Source organism: Microtus ochrogaster, chromosome 18 (genome assembly GCF_000317375.1).
Source record: "Microtus ochrogaster isolate Prairie Vole_2 chromosome 18, MicOch1.0, whole genome shotgun sequence".
NCBI lineage: Eukaryota > Metazoa > Chordata > Mammalia > Rodentia > Cricetidae > Microtus > Microtus ochrogaster.
Window position 1 is genome coordinate 54,464,884 of NC_022020.1, and position 17,023 is coordinate 54,481,906.

Genomic DNA, 17,023 nt, shown 5'->3' on the forward strand with positions numbered 1-17,023 from the left:
TATTATTTAGATTCCAAGTATTTAGAAATTGTGTAGCTATCTTTCTGTTGTGGCTTTCTAATTTAATGTCATTGTGGCAAAAAAAAAAAACCCACACTTTATATAACTCAGTTCTTTGTATGAAGACTTACCAACATGTGTATGGTCTAGCTTGGTAAATGGTCTGAAGACAGACGATAAACCTGAATGTTCTGACGTTGAAGAACACTACAAGTTTCAGCTCAAGTTGGTTCAGAACATGTCTGGGATCTTCTCTGTCTCTTGTTTTCCGTCTGCTTTTACCCACCCACTGAAACACAGATACTGAAAACTTCTAAGTGGACACTGACTGACTCCACTTGTCATTTCAATTATATTGATTTGTGTGTCCTGTATCTCGCTTTCTGCTCCTAATTAAGAGCATATATGTCTAGAATTTTATGACCTCTCGATTAATTATTTAATTGAAATCACTCTTTATAAAGTTTACGCTGGTAAGCTTTGCTCTGACCTGTCTTTCTTCAGATCACTATTCTGATAGCATTTCTTTCTGAAACCCCTTGCTTCAGTACTTGTGGCTATAAAGAGGTCTTCTCATTTGTAGCATATCATTGGGTCTTACTTTACAAAATAATCTGAAAACATCTGCCTTTTAAATGGAGTGAGACTGTTTACATCTAATGTGATTTTTGTGTGTTGGAGCCAAACACTTTTATATTTTTTTTCTTGTGTTTCAGTTGCTTTTCCCCTCCTTTTCCAGACTTCTTTTGATTTAATTGATTGTTTGATAATCCCCTTCTAATCCCAGTTTTGTTTCCCAAACTACAAGTCTTTGCTGCTTGTATGGGTGATGTGGTATATGAACATCTTTACATTTTCTGCCTTCACTTCTCATATGTGTGGGCCACTTCTCACTCAGGGAAGAGACTCACGAATGTACTTTTCTCTCCATTTCTATCTGTTCTAAAAGACGAATCATTGTTTGTATTGTTCCTCTAAGTTATTCAATTGCTAGTTCTCTTTTAAAGAAACATCACTAATTCAAGAAGTGTTATACAACTACATTTACATTCAGCAATTGCTTATTTTGGTGATACAGGTTTCTATCACTTTCTGTATCCTAAAGCACATACTTGAACATCACTTGCTATGAATACCTGATACCAATGACTTGTTCAAGTTTCTATACAGCCAAAGAAATTTTTCTACCTTCTTTTGGAAAAGCAATTGTGGTTAATGTACAATTCTAGGTGTGCAGTGATTTTTTTTTAGTCTATCAAAGATATGCGTTATTGTTTTCTGCAGATTTTGTTCTCACGAAACCCAAATGTCATATTTGTTTTTCTACACAACTCTCCTTTTTTTGGATTCTTTTTTTTTTTAAAGAATTTTCTTGTTACCACTGGCTTTCAAAAATTTGATTATGCTGTGTAATGGTATATTTTTCTTTATATTTCTTGAACTTGGCGTTTGTTGAGCATTTGGTATCTATGGGATTTACAGTTTTCACCAAATTTAAAATTCAGCAGTTATTTCTTTACATATTTTTTTCTATGCTTCTCAACATAACATACATAATAACACTTGAAAATTTCCCTGAGCAGTAATGTTCTTTTCAGTCTTTCAAACCAAGTTCTTTTCTAGATGTTTCCATTTGGACAGTTTCTAATACAAAGTTTGCAAATTCTCTGTTATCTTCTCCTCCAGAGTGTAACCTACTGTTGTTCCCAGCAAGTGGAATTACCAGTGAAGACACTGGAGTCCTCACCTTTAAAACTTTGAGCTTCTTTTGCTAGTCTCGTGCCCCGACAAATATATTCAATGGCTTCTATGGCCCTGTAGGCATGTGACATCGTTACAAATGTTTTTTAAAAGTTTTTGCTCCTCCGTTCATCATTCTTGTCATTTCTGCATCCGTTTTAAAGGTTCGTTTTTCTCTTCATGGATAGCTTCCGGGTCCCTTCTCTTTGTAACATGTATGTGAAGAGATGTTTGACTTTCTCTTCTTTAAACGCTTGAATGCCTTGATTTTGACTTTTTGCCCCTCATGAGTTTTATCTGGGGGGTGTATGTTGCTTGAAAAATCTCAATTGCCTTATTCTGAGGATTTTCATCACAGTTGGAGAAGCATTTACTCTAGAGTTTTGATATTCCCCCATGAATTCTGATGCTGCCATCTCTAGGTCGAGGGAACAGGACCTGTATAGTCAGTGTCGTGTGAGCTCTGAGGTCATCGGTGTTTTCTCAAGTGGACATCACTTTACCTGACATGGCAGCTTCTTGACAAGCACAAACTGTCCAACACTCAGCTGCAAAGAGGGAACTCTGGGATGTCTCTAAGTATTCTTTGCTCCGAGCCACTTTCTCCTGAGGCTCGCTTCTAGTCTGTACTCTGTCCTGGGAGCTCTGGTGAGGTTGACCAACTTAGATTCCCAGCTCTAGATATCAAGCTCCAAGAGCTAGAGGCTCTGACCAAGTTCTTATTCCCTACACCGTGATCTGGAGAGCGACTCCCTCCCCTCACTTGTATCGCACGTCACAGAGAGCAGTGTTGCTGTCTGATTTTCAGTGACTCCTAACGTTTGTCTCATGAGTTTTTGTTCTATCAAGTGGAATGGTGAATTGAACTACATATAACCAGCCCAGCAGTGTGTTCCTTATCTCCTATCACAAAAGCTTCCCCAGAGAAGAAGTCTCCAGATACACAGTCCATGGTGAGATCATTAAGGTATGCCGAAAGGTTTGGTCTATTTTGAAAGTGCTAATATGAGATAAATATCTTCATGTTAGTTGTTTCTAGCAGGACTTAGGAAGGTCAGAATTTCAAGGTAAGCCTCAACTCCACAGTAATCTTAAGGCCAGTCTAGGCTTCATGATACCCTGTCTCAAGAAAACAGTCGTATGTGCATATATGTTCGAGTATGTGTACTTGGATAGAAGAGGAGGATGCATGTATTAATGACAGGGGTCAACCTTTGATGTCAGTCCTTGGGATCCATCTACTTTGTTTCCTGACATAGATTTTTTTTTCCCAGTGAAACTTGTGCTCCTCAGCGTGGCTAAGCTGGTTGGCTAGGAAGACCCAGTGACCCTCCATTCTCCCTTTTCCCAGTGCTGGGATTAGAAACACATACCAGAATATCCAGCTTTTCCTATGAGTCCTGGGACTCAAATGCAGGCCTTTATGCTTGCGAGGTAACTATTTTACCAACTCTCTCTCCAGCCCCCACAAAAAGTTTCGAAGATTTGTAATGATAAGAATTTATTTTTTGAGTATTGGACAGATTTTTTCACCATAGTCAATTTAGCACAAGAAGTTCTGTTATGTGGTTGATTTCCTTCAGCGTACAATCTGTGGTATTGACTCTTTCCCCACTCGCTAGAATATAGATGTTCTTCAGGTCAGTGAACACTTCAGCATAATATCGTGTAAAATAAAATCTAGCAGGATGCAACTCTTATCTCCCCATGTGTTGAGCAACCTCGGATTTCTTATGCTAGTTCTACACAATCTTGCACCAATTACTTCACTTCATATAAAGTTAATTTAATTTTCAGTTAACTTAAGCTTCGGTAAATGCTCATTCGCCTTTGTTCACAGGAAATGTCTTGAGAATCAGGAAGCTGTGCTTAGAACAAAGCTGTGAGGCCATAAAAACGTGAGGCATAAAGAAAACTGGGCGTGGAGGACCGTGATGAAGCGTGCCGACATCTGCCTTCTTCAGAACCTCATGATCCAGAAGGTCAATGAGTTCATTGTTCCAACTCAATGACAGGTATATGCAGAGTCTTTAACCTATCGCTGTGTTTATTGAGCTTAATCATCTGAAAACCCCTGCCGAAGCTCTGTGCTGTGTGAAAGGAGTCAGATCTCAGCTGACAGTTGTGAGTTCATGAGCCCTTGTCCCCAGTACAGCAGTTTTAGCTCTGTCGGCCCAGAAAAGGTAACTCTATGGACTAATTCAAATTGCTTCAATACTGAGCAATGAGTCATTCCTAGACCCCTAGGATGGTTCTGGGGAATAGAGTTTGCAAAATGAAAGGTGAACGCTGTCTTCTCTTCTAAATATTTGGTAGAAAATTAGAACTAGTCTACATTTGGCTCAAATCCCCAATTGAAAGGTCAGTTGAAAGTTAAAACATAGGACTTAATCATCATTCCAATTAATTATTTTTGAGTCTGTAATGGTGTGAAAATAGTACATGCTCTGTAAAAACAAGTCATTGAATTTGAAATTTTGGTATTTTCCCAGACTAGTGTGATACTCTCTGACAACACAAGGCAATGGCAGTAAGCTATCATTTCTGGAAGTCATGTGATCACGAAGGTGCCGTATCCTACAGGGGAACTTCTGATGTTCTATAGGTTAGGCCTATCAAATGGGTTTCCAATCTATGATCGTCTCAACTGACAGAATATTGATCTAGACATAAACCTACCAGAAATTTTAAAATGTATGAATACAGATAGATCTTATCTAGCTATATGAAATATGTAATATAAATGCCCTGGCAGATATACTGCAAATATGTCTAAACAATTATTACAAACAGCATGACCTTTAGTCTTGGCAGACCGAACATCAGTCTTAAATATGCCAATCACTAGGAGTGTGGCTTTAGGGGGTACGGTAATCCACTGTGAACATCAGTGTCTCCTCTATCCAAGAAAACCATCCAAGTATAAGCCTTTTATTAGCTATTTTTCTGTGTCTTTGGTGAAATACAATAACCACAAGCAATTTAATGAAGAGTTAATTTTGGCTTGCAGTTTCAGAGGGCTAAACATCCACAGGCAAGGAGGTAAGGATGGCAACGGCTAGAAGCTTAGGGATCACATCAAGATCATACATAGGCCGGAGAGAGAACAATTAAGAAACTGGGCAAGGCAACCCATCTTGAAAGCCTGTTCTCGTGACATACTTCCTGCAGCAAGGCTCCATGTCCTAAAAGTTCCAGAACCTCCACAGAGAGCACCACCAACAGGGAACCAGCAGTGCAGATACGTGAGCGTACACGAGACGGTTCTCATACAAACTACAACATCCCTCCTGGAACCGTCGTATTAGGTTGAATGAAATACACTGATGTAGCACACAATAGCAGCTCACCTGAAGTCTGTTGTATTTCGAGCCACTAACACAAGACCCAACATACCCTGTTCCAATTCTCACCCTCAGCCTCATGTTCTCACTCTGGGATGAGCAATTTCCTCATCATCTGTAGTTCCCCAACCTGATATGCAAGGCAGTATGGCCCAGGTACGCGCCTCCTCCACCGCCCGTTTTTCTCACATGTGTTGACAGTTGTCTTGGGCACCATTTTCCTGACACTCTTCCCCTGTCTTGTTCTCCCGTCCTCTTCATAACTCCCTTGTCAGAGGAAGCTCACAGAGCTGGTGAGTGCCCGGATTGACACCCAAGACTTCTCCCACTCCATCTCATGCTTTTGCCCCGTGCTTTCTGAGCTTCCACTGCTCCTGAGCTTCTTCATCACCCAACACCCTTTCCAAGTTCACGTCTTCCTCTTTCCCCTTTGCCACTCTTCCATCTCAGCACCACTGCAGATCCCGGGGCCTTCCACAGCACTGCCATCTTCACCTAACAGCATTCCCTTCATTCTTCAAAGTGTAGCTCAGTATGCATGGTGCATTTCCCAATTCCCTGGTCTGAAAGCGTGCAAATCCTCCCTCGCCATATTGCCTGGACCACCTCATTGTAACATGAGGAGCAGGCTTGCTTGGGGGTTATGTCCCACCTGGTCCCCCAGTCTTTTAGTCCCAGAGAAAACCACAGAGAGTCTGCATAAGTTATAAAACTGATTGGCCCATTAGCTCAGGCTTCTTATTAGCTCTTATTAACCCATTGTTTTTAGCTATGTTAGCCATATGGCTCAGTACCATTTTTAGCAGGGTTGGTCACATCCTGCTTCTTCGGTAATCTGGGCAGGACTCCGAGGAATGGGCTTCCTCCTTTTTAGAATTCTCCTATTCTCATCGCCCAGCCTCTACTTTCTGTCTGGTTGGCCTGCCTATACTTTCTGCCTGGCCAATCAGCATTTATTTAAAACACGATTGACAAAAGACAGACAATTATCCCACACCACCTCATAACACATCCTGCTCATGTTTTTTTACGTGGAATTATTACACATGTCTGGGATTCCTAGAGCATTGGATGGGTCGCCATTCTCATTACCCTGACAAAGACAACTTTAGGAAGGGTTTCTTTCTGGTCATGGGTTAGTGTTCAGTCGATGCTGTGTGGAAGCCATGGCAACAGGCATCTACAGCAGCTGGTCACACACTGTATTGACAGTCAGAAAGCAGAAACGGAGGAGCAGCAATGCTCAGCTTTCCTTCTCCATTTGGTTTAGGTCAGGACTGGAGCTCAAGGAACGTGCCACCTCCATTTAAAGTGAGTCTTCCAGTTCCTGCTAGCCCAGTCTAGAAACTATCTCCCAGAAATGCTCTGAGGTTTATAGCCTCAATGATTCCCAATCCTGTCAAGCCAATAATCAATATTAAACATTTAAACATCACAAGAATATTCTTATTTTAGCATTTATTGCTAATTTATTTTATTTTTAAGTTAAACATAATTATATCATTCCTCCCTTTACCCTCAAACCCTTCCCATGCCCCACTCCCTCTACAATACACAACTTTTAAAAAATTATTATTATCGTTTATGTATTATTATTGTAACAATGTATATGAGTACACGTATGTGTTTGTAATTGACTTTGTATAACCAATTAAGGAGCTCTTTTTTGGGAAAGGCTAATTCTCCCTCTCTCAATAGCAGTATTGCCTATACTTCTTCATCTAGGAATGGGGCCCCATGAGATTTCCCTCGTCCACATTTGGCATATTAGCTGGTATTGTATTCCTCAGCTTGCATTTAGACAGTCATAGTGTTGAAATTTGAAGGGTGTAACTTCCCTGTCATATCTGCAAGACATAATCATATCACAGAGTTCCTAGTCCTTAGGCTTTGGCCATCTTGCTGCCCCTTTTTCTCCATGTTCCATGAGACTTAGATGAAGAAGTCACATCGTAGGTGGGCCAGCTGGAGCTGGTCACCCCTCAATCAGTTGTTCTCTGTGCTTTGACCTTGGGGTATTCAGTACATAATCTCCATCTGCTCCAAAAGGAAATTTCTTTGATGAGAGGTGGGAGCTACCCTGACCTGTGGCTCTAAGAACAGTGTTTAGAGTACAGTTAGAACCGATACTGGTTTGGGATAGAGGTAGTAGGCTCTCCTCTAAGATCCATGACCTCTTCAGCCTTGGGGAGTTGGCTATATTTCCCTTACCGAGAAAGGTTTACTTCCTGCTGAGTTGACTTTAAGTCTAAGTTGGCTTTTGGTTACCACAACATCTAAGTGTTGCTATTGTATCCCTAAGAATATTTTACTGTGCTGGCCAAAGTTGTGATTCATAGGTGCCACAGTGGGGTAGAACCATTTCCTTTTCAGGATTCTCTAAAGGAAGAGAACTGATAGAATGAAATTTATATATATTTTATTAGAATGGCTTGCAAGCTGTGGTCCTAGTAATCCAACAATGGATATCTCTTGATGGGAAGACAAAGAATCCAATACTTGTTTTCTTGCTTCAAATACTGTTCTGTAGACTTCCATTGGAAGGTGTGGCCCAGATGTAGGGTAGGTCCTACCTCAAATGATCCAATCCAGAAAATCCCTCACAGGCGTGTCTAACTGCTTGGGTTTTAGCTGATTCCAGGTGTAGCTAAGATGACAACCAAGATTAGTCATCGCCCTTCCCCTGCATCTTCCAGGGCGCCTTCCTTTTCTATGAGAGGTTGTCCTCACAGAAGAAGTTTTCACGTCAGATCCAGCTGGGGAATTGTCCGTTCCTGTGCGTCCATCTGTCATTCCTCACAGGATGACTTGAATCGGGGCAGACGCTTGCTGAGGAACTGGCAAGCGCAGTAAGAGAGACCAAGTAGGAGTTCAGACAGAAAGCGTCCATGGTCAAGACTACAGAGAAGAAACCCACTAGATAGAATTGAAGAATTTGAGGAGATGAGGTACATACGTGGGCAAGGAAAGGGGGGGGGCTGTGGTTCTATGTAAGAACCAGGTGAAGTACAGGACTAAGGAGGGAGCCAGCACGGTGAGATAAGGAAAGTAGGCAGTAAAAAACAAACAGTCACACAAGGGCAAAAGGTGTGTAGGCAGTACCCAGGGACTGGGTACAAAGTCCATTTGGCCACTGCAAGGCTTGGGGAGGGTGAGTCTATAACCATGATGATCAGATTGCTAAGTCTGTGTAAGGGGGGGCTCTTCACAGTCCCAGTTCATCAGATCGCACTCTTGAGGCTGTCAACACAGGCTGTTTTAAGATGGGGTTATTTATTCCTTTTGATGCGTTCAAACAATGGTAAAAAAAAAAAAAAACATTTTTAAGAATCAAATGAAAGACAGTGTTTGTTCTTTGCAAATCGTACAATCGCATGAAATGAAGGAAAATATGTAGATGGATAGAAACATACTGAATATATCCCAAAGTTCTGAATTTTCATATAGCCCCTAAAGGTGATAATGCTGTCATGGGCTGCAGAGTGAATTAGTTGTATTTTGGGTTTTCTTTGCAGTTACCCCATTTAAAAAAAATAAACCAACATTTATTTCATATAACTAAGCAAATTATCATCCATCTTTTGTGATGCAGTGGATGTCCCCAAAAAGCAGGGTAAAGAATTTCTGCTATCTTTAGTAAATACACAGTTAATTTCTTAGTCTAGACATTTTTGGGGTTTTTGTCATTGCTATTTTTAGCCTGTGTTAGAAACTTATATTGCCTTTATTTTCCATATCATTGGACAAGATCACATTTGAGGGGTGTGTGTTTTAAATATTTTACTAATTATTTGGGAATGTCATATTGTGAATTTTTTTCAAATTCACTCCCTACTCCTTTCTCTAACTCCTTCCAGATCCAACACCACTGCCATAACCCCCACTCCAACATTTATTGAATAACACTTCAACTTCCATTTGGGTTATTTTTAAATCTCAGGCTTCATTAAAAACCAGCATAAACTTTAACAACTTACAGCAATGTGTGTATTTTACTTCATGCCTACAGGTCATAAATTTGGGAGTGCCCTCAATCCATGATTCTGGCATGTGTCCTCAAAATGCCATCACCTCTATTGGCAGGAGCCCTGAGGGCCTCTTTGGTTACTGGCAGGCGGTCTCAACACTTTGCTTCGATGGCTTCTGCACAAGGCTGGTTGAACATCCTCACAACATGGCAGTTGACTTCCTTATTGACCAATAAGAGAGGGCAAAATAGAAGTCACAATGTCTGTTATGACTTAGATTCAGAAGTCAGAGACCATGCATGTCAGTTGGACTTTTTCACTGTGGCTATTGGATACCTGACAGAAATAATGTAAGGGAAGAATTATTTTTGGCTCACAGTTTCTGGTATTTCACTACATGGTAAAATAGATCCAAATTTCTGCCTCTTGAGAAAGGACCTCACGGTCAAAGAGCATGGGGAAGCAGAGCCGTTTGAGTTATTGCAACCAGAAAGCAGAGGTAGATGATGCTCTCACTTTCTGGCTTCCTCATTTCTCCCTCTTATCCCACCTGACCTCCCAGCCTATGTGATGGCATTGCTCACATTCAATGTGAATCTTCTGCTAAAAAGTTTTCCTCTCGGGAAAACATTCTTGAACATACTATCCTTTACCAATCTCTTTGGCCCTTTTCAAAATCATCAAGTTGATCACCACAACAAGATACTACAAAGCCCTAGTGGTTAATTGGATTAGTGGGAGTGGCTATCCAGGGACATGAATGCTAGAAGAAAGAATAGTTCAAATAATCTTAAAACTACATCTTGGCTACTATAGCCTAGATATATTAATGGTGATATATAAGATATTTATGCCCAATGATTTCCATTCATGTGCAATGGCTCCCATTGAAATATGTTATTAAAAAGAAAGTAGCAAGTTACTGTTTCTGTGGGTATGATTTTCATGACAAATTTTCATGAAATATTTCTAGGTGATTCTAGAAGACCTTTCCCAAAGAAGATCTATTCACTATCATCATTAATTTCCCACCTTTTCCCCCTTTTGTCAATGAGATCTTCCACAAGTATTTGTTGTAAAACCATTTGGAAACACATCCCTCTACCTACAGGGCCCCAGCTGAATCCTGTAAGCGGACGTTTCTTATCCTGACTGCCTGTTTCCAATTACCCAGCAACCATTTCCCAAATTATCACACAGAGGCTTATATTAATCATAAATGCTCAGCCAATAGCTCAGAGTTATTACTAATTAGCTCTCACATTTTAAATTAGCCCATATTTCTTTCTTACGCTTTGTCATGTGGCGGTACCTTTATTAGCATGGCATATTCATCTCCTCCCTTTGCATCTGCCTGGTGACTCCTGACTCTGCCCTTTTCCTTCCCTCATCCTTGGTTTAGTTGTGCCACCTATATTTGCTGCCAGACAACTGGCCAATCAGCGTTTATTAAGCCAATTCAAGTGACAAATCTTTACAGTGTACAGGAACATTATTCCACATAAGAATCCCTCCTGAGTCAGCACTTCTCGGTGCTTCTCATCTGCTTACGAAATTTCTTCTAATGATTACAAGAACCACTGAGCCCCTGACTTCTAACGGCCAAGCTAGAATTCAATCAGTGTGTACAGACTATCTGTCACTATTCTAGTTTCCTGTGACATAATGAGAACGAGAGATTCATGATCTGTGTCCCCAAGAGTGACAGTCCAAAATTCTCTATCATTAGACTTATGTGGTCATGTTGAGTATACAGTTTACTTGGTTCTTATTGAACTGGCCTAGCAGGACTCCCAAGAATCCTAGCTGGTACCATGTATGTAACATAACTAGTTCTGCCATAGCCCAATAGGTTGTGGTTGGTTTTATTCCAATAAGAATCTCAAAGAAGTCATGATGGCTGGATCAGAAAACAAATTCACAGAGTACATTCCTGCTCTTCTCAGAAGTTCCCTTTCCTCCAACATCTGAGTCATTTCTACTAAGCCTACTTTATCCTCTAGGCTCATCTGCCCTTGGCACATCATCTGTCAGGACAGAGTCCTCAAGAACAACGCAGTAGGTTTCTGAAGAACTCATCCCAGATTCTGCTGGATTTGCACAAGCAATTGCATCCTATGTCAATAGCTAGCATATTCCTATACAACTCTGTCTTGGAACCATCTCATTGACTTCTGCTCCCTCTTAAAATCCACTAAAATAATTGGTAGAGATTAAATAAATAGATATAAAACCATTTTAACCACGGGCCAAGAAAAGAATGGGCAGTAGCCCAAGAGATGTCAATAATATCCACAAAGTTTATAAACAGGAATACAAGTATCAACCAACTCTGTAGGAGAAAATTAAAATCTAGATACGGGAGGAGGAGAAATCAGCAAGAAATAAGCCAGTTAGCAAGCTGAGCCACAGAAAAACTCAGGATTGGTGAGGCTGGAAGCAGGGAGGCTCTTGGTTGCTCTGAGGAACGCCTAATCTCCTATAACTCCTGCACCTTTCTCTATTGCGACCAACAGTCCCCTCTTCCACACACCACACAGCCCTCCAGAAAACCCTTTGTTGACAATCTTCTGTGGCGAGAATCATCATATCCTACTGTTAGCCCAAATAAAAATTACTACGTTCTGACAGAACTACCACTGTCGGACATAAAATTAAAAGTGATTAGCTACGAAAAGATGTAGGCAGCCTTCTGGGTGGCATTCACTTTTACAAGTAATCACCTTGAGTATGTTTTAAGCTTCCCTCATTATATCAGCTGGTCCTCAACATTTTTCTCCAGAATCTCACTTCCTCTTGACATCCATGATCAGCAGTCATAGGGTGGAACTCATCAGAAAACAAGTAGATCTTCCAGTTCTAATCATCAAGAAAATTAGACAGTGGGAGAAAGAGAGTCGATTTCTTTGATAAAGTGCCATGATTGAGCTTGGGGAAACCCATGGAAGAAAGGGAAAGAGGATTGTGGGAACCAGAGGGCGTAAGGACACCAGGAAAGCACGGCCTACAGAATCAACTAAGCAGATCTCATGGGGTTTCATAGATACTAAATCAGCAATCAGAGCCTGCATGGTCTGTGCTAGGTCCTCTGCATATGAGTTGTGGTTGTTTAGCTTGGGGTATCTCTGACTCTTTCATCAGATCTTAGGATCTCTTTTTCTCCTACTGGGTTGCCTCATCCAGCCTAAATATGAGAGATTGTGTCTAGCCTCATTGCATACTGTGAGACTGTGTTCTGTTGCTCTCTGGGAGGTCTGCTCTTTTCTGAAGGGAAATGAAGGAATAGTGAATCTGGGGGAGGAGGAAGTGGGGCAGGGACATGGGGGTGGGGGCTGGGAGGAATGGAAGAAGGGAAGGCTGCGATCAACTGTACTGTATGAGAGAAGAGTAAATAAAAAGAGAACAAATAAAATTTCAGATATCTATTCAACTGTGAGTGATGGTAGAGTATGTTTAGGGAATGTTGGTGGTGGGCAGCTTCAAGTTTATTCTCCAGGAAGCATCCACCTGTGTTCTGAGCCAGGGTCTCTCACCTGCATAGGACTCATCCAGTGGACTAATCTGGCTACCCAGAGACCCTGAGGATCTGTTTATCTTTCACTACCTAGTGCTGGGAGGACAAGCACACATTCCTACGCCTGCTTAACTTAGGTCTTCATGCTTGTGTGGCAGGCCCTTCCGGGGATAAAATACCTTTCCTAGTCCATTCTTTGGGTCTTGCTTTTTTTTTTCACTGTTAAGAAAATTTTTAGAATAAAATACTTCCTTTTGGAATCACTCTTTCGTGATTCCATAAGTTCCAATGTTTTTGCCACAGTTGCTGTGTACCGTGCTTACGCTAGAATATCGCAATTCCATTTTACTCCCATTTAGCTTTGTAGAATGATCTGTTGCCAAGGGGTTTTATGCCGCTACCATTTGCTGCTGCTGTCTGTGTGTTTCTTTAATGGCATAATACTGAAAAGCTGGCAATGCAACAAGTTAGCATATAAGTTAAGAAATTTCTTTGGAAAGCAACTTATTAAAAATATCTAGTATTTTATGAAAACATTATCGGAACACATAAGGCTTCTAATATACAGAACAATAGCTGTGTTGTCATAGACAGAAGGCATTTCCTCAATAAAATATCCCTTTGCAATTCCCAACCTGAAAGCACATAAACATGGAAATGACCTTGGCAAGTGTCTTCAAATGTAACTTCCCCAGATTAAAATACTAACATTCCAAAAAGGAGCCATCAATCACCAAATGCACTTGGGATGTTTTATTAACACTAGGCCAATTGTCTTTACATTGAAAAAAGCTGAAACAAACTCTTTCCATATGGCAAAATCTTAAGCTTAAATTTCATTTCGTTAACCGAATGTTGAAAAACAATGGAACTGGTACCAAACCATTGTAAAATTTTTGAAATGCCATTAAATCGCATCAAGGTTTCAGATAGAGTCTTAATTCTATAAACCTCCCATCAAGAAAATGTAGCCATTTCACATAGACTTGGCAGATATTCAGTTAAAGTAAGTGTGTTGAAATGGTTGATAACCAAAACACTAAATCAAGACAACTCACTTCCTTTGCTGAAGTTGAAATCTCTGGGGACAAAACTTAATATCATGTTATTCTCAATATAGTAGTTACTAAGATGAAAACCAAATGTCATCACGAGGCTTATCTAGTTGAAGTCATTGTACCCTGTGCCTTAAGATCCAGATCCATCATGCTGGTCCCATCTCAATAAGAGAGAAGCATGAAGAGCTGGCTGCTGAGATTTGGAGTGACATGTGTTCATGATCACAATGACTGCCAGCCCCCTGCATTCTGTCCCCAGAGACACTGAGCTATTTGCATTCCATGGCCAAGTTCTCCCAAAGTTCCTTCTTGACACATGGTGACTCCCCCCTCTCAGGACCTCTCCCCAACTTTTTTTATTTTAATGCTCAGGCTGGCTTTAGGAATTTCTTCTTTTCCCACTCATTACACAGGCCTTTTAGCTACTCCAATTTCCCTTGTCTCTCTAATAGAACATTGAGGTATGTCTAATTAGTACTCAACTCTCTCCCTCTGCAAGTCTTTGAGGCCAGGTCTTTCTACTTTCTGTATCTCCAGTGATGCTCCTAGCTCAAACAAAATATCTGATAGATAGATCCAGGAGTGCTTCAGCTTCCTGATACCCAGGGACCAATAGACTCAGATGAACCTGGTTATTAAGGCAACCCCTCCTCTGCTAGACATGTTGAACAATAGCCATGGTAATTGCAAATTGTTTTTCCCATCTAATAAATCAGTTCTCTTCAGTGTCTGGGGCTCTAGTTGTGTAGCAACAGCTCCTAGTTCCCATTCTGTTGCCTGTACCATACAGACTTTCTGTTGTGTGGTTACTGGTGTTAATTATATTGAAGATTTATAATGAAAAAGAGCAAGCTGAGGAAGGAAAAATATTTGAGGAGAAAAGGACACCAGAAAGGGGAATGGAGCTAAGTCCTGTGTTCAAGGAGATAAACAGATTAAACAATGGAATAAAGGGAGTGGTGACTTCAGGTAGCATCCTACCAAACCAAGGTTTCAACTTTTAAAAAGGAATTAAAGAAAAGCTTAGAACCAAGTTGGTAGTGCACACCTTTAATCCCAGTACTTGGAAGGAAAGAGGCTGGCAGACCTATGAGTTTGAGGCCAGCCTGATCTACAGAACAAGTTCAAGGACAACCAAGCTTAGGCAGGGAAGGAAAACAGAAAGCTGGTAAAGACGTAGTTGGATGAAGGGGCCAAGTTCCAGCCCCACCAAGTGGCAGAACTTGCCAGCTTTGACCATGTGGTTCTGCAGTTAAGGATAGAAGAAAGGGGCTATGGAATTTACCTCCACAACTCAGGAAAGTCACTGAGGCCAGGCATGTGTCAGGGGTGTCCCTGAATGGAGGCCTAGAGAAGTTATTGCATAAATATTGCATAAAGCTGTGAAGTTGAGGGGATTGCCTCGGAGATCCCAAGATGTTAGAGATGCCAGAGTCAGGGGACACCTGCTAAGGGAAGCTGAGGATAGGGACTCGAACCAGCCCAAGAGAAAGAAGCGTGTTGCAGTCAACAAAGCTAAAAGGAATTGGAGATCTGAAGGGAGTTTTGACATCAGACATTGAGATGCAGAGCTTAGAGTTTACCCATCTAGTTTTCTGTCTTGCTTTGGGCCATTATTTTCTCACTATGTCCCCTTCCCAACGTTTTGGAGCAGCAATCTATATGCTGTGCCATTACATGTTGGAAGCATGGGTTCTGCTGTTTTATTTTAATTTTTACAGGGGATTACAGTTAAGAGAATGCATGAGTCTCAGAAGAGACTTTAAACTTTAGACTTTTAAATATGTTTGAGACCGTTATAGACTATGGTGATTTTTGAAGATAGACTGAATGCATTTTTGCCTTACAATATAGCTTGCAAGCCTTTGGGGTCCAGGAAGTAGGATGTGGTGGTTTGAGAGAAAAAGCCCCCAAAGGAAGTGTCACTATTAGAAGCTGTAGCTTTGTTGGAATAGGTATGGTCTTATTGCAGGAAGGCTTTGAGGTCATATATGTACTCAAGGAACGACCAGTGAAACAGACCACTTCTTGTTACCTGTAAGATGTAGAACTCTCGGCCATCTTTCCTGCACCATATCTTCTTAAACGCCACCATGTCACACTGTGATGATAATGGACTGAACCTCTGAAAAGGTAAGCCACCCAACTAAATGTTTTTCCATTATAAGAATTGCCATGGTCATGGTGACTCTTCACAGCAATAGAAACCCTAAGACAGAAGACCTGGGAGCATCTTTCCTGTTTGCAGAACTCTTATTTATTTTCCAATCATTATTACAAATGTCCAGCTCACCTCTGAGAGAATACATAGTAGTCCATAATTAAAAGCCCAGCAACGCAGCAATGTTATTGCAGATGGAGGAGTGATCAAGTGATAAAGAATGTAGAACCGGTGTGTGTGTGTGTGTGTGTGTGTGTGTGTGTGTGTGTGTGTGTGTGTGTGTGTGTGTGTGTGTGTGTGTGTGTGTGTGTGTGTGTGTGTGTGTAGTGCACTGTGAAATTTTTCCTGAGGTTACATTCTGCCTAGAAGCATTCCTTCCCCAAACTTAAGCTTGGCTGGTGTGTCACCAGGACCGCTGTTCCCTCCTTTTGGTCTTTTTGTCGTTGTTTGTCCCTTCAGTCTTCATTTTTTCCTCAGTTTTCCTTGAGTTCATCTACTTAAAGTTGCAACAAAGAGGACTGGTATGATGGTTTAGCAGCTAAGAATATGTACTGCTCTTGCAGAGGACCTGAGTTCAATTCCCCGCACCCTTGCCAGGTGGCTACCAACAGCCTATAACACCAGCTACTGGTGGATCTGATGCCTCTGGCCTCTGCAGACACCTGTGCTCATGTGCACACACACACACACACACACACACACACACACACACACACACATTCAATTAAAATCAAAATAAAAGATTAAAAATAAAATCAAATAAACAAGCAACAATCTGAAAATCCAGAGAGGTTTGGTATAGAGGAAGGCTCTAGGAGGAACACATGGATCTCCCTGGGAGGAGAGACTAGAAAGGATTTTGTGGGTGGACTGGGAGTGGGGAGGGGGGGTGTGGATAAGAACAGGAGCATCAATTGGGGAGGGGATGGGGAGATGAGTTGAGGGAAGGAATTCTGGGAAAGATAGCTAGAATTGAGGGGAGTTGGAGGGGTGTAATTGAAACCAAGTGCAATGGGAATTTCCTAAATATATAAAGGTGATTTATATATTATAAATCTCCAAATAATGGTGGAGACAAATTCCAAATGGCCATCTCTTGCAAACAAACAAAGATTCCAGTACCAGTACTGGGTTACATCCAATTGAGTTCTCGGCCAAAGGGGTCTCAAAGACATCTCCAAAGAATTTAGGACCCAGGTTGTTGACAAAACAATTGGTTGTTCTTCACAACTGACAGC